The 796-nt window shown below is 37.8% G+C and overlaps 1 non-coding gene across 1 annotated transcript; it reads left to right on the top strand.

Moving 5' to 3' along the window:
- The first annotated feature begins 271 nt into the window (after positions 1-271).
- On the top strand, positions 272-378 carry LOC121229853 (small nucleolar RNA R71). The gene has a single exon (XR_005927808.1). It is a non-coding gene; the product is annotated as a small nucleolar RNA R71 (small nucleolar RNA).
- Positions 379-796: the final 418 nt, after the last annotated feature.

Genomic DNA, 796 nt, shown 5'->3' with positions numbered 1-796 from the left:
AGAACTAAGAAAACCGTCAATTTTCTTATTCAAGAGTTCTACCTGATTAGAGAGCATGGTGACCGAATTGATGTTATAAACATCGGTTGCTTTTGTTTTCTTTGTCCTCATGACTTGCCACTGATAATTATTCAGTGGCATCTCTTTTATAAATTCATAAGCATCTTCAGGTGTTTTATTATTGATAGTCCCACTAGCAGCTGCGTCAACCATTTGTCGAGTCGAAGGTTTCATGCCATTATGAAACGTTTGAACCTGTAGCCAGAGTGGTAACCCATGGTGAGGGCATCTTCTCAAGAGGTCCTTGTATCTCTCCTATGCATCGTAGAGTGTTTCTAAATCCATCTGCAGAAAAGAAGAGATATCATTACGTAATTTAGCCGTTTTAGCCAGCGAAAAATATTTTAATAAAAAATTTTCAGTCATTTGTTCCCAAGTAGTGATTGACCCTCGTGGTAACGAATTCAACCACTGTTTAGCTTTGTTTCTCAATAAAAAAGGGAATAACCAAAGGCAAATGGCGTCATCAGAAATGCCATTAATTTTAAGTGTATCACATAGTTCCAAAAAGTTTGCCAAGTGAGCGTTGGGATCTTCATCCTGCAAACCATCAAACTGAACAAATTGCTGTATCATTTGAATTGTGTTAGGTTTCAGTTCAAAAGTATTTGCAGCTACAGCAGGTCTAACTATGCTCGATTTAGTTCCTGTTAAAGAATGTTTAGCATAATCATACATAGTGCGTGGAGCAAGATTCTGATTAGCAGCAATTGCAGGAGGTAGCGGATTTTCTTGG

This window comes from Gossypium hirsutum, chromosome A05 (assembly GCF_007990345.1).
Source record: "Gossypium hirsutum isolate 1008001.06 chromosome A05, Gossypium_hirsutum_v2.1, whole genome shotgun sequence".
NCBI lineage: Eukaryota > Viridiplantae > Streptophyta > Magnoliopsida > Malvales > Malvaceae > Gossypium > Gossypium hirsutum.
Note: the sequence above shows the minus strand (reverse complement) of the source record. Positions and strands in the feature narration are given on the sequence as shown.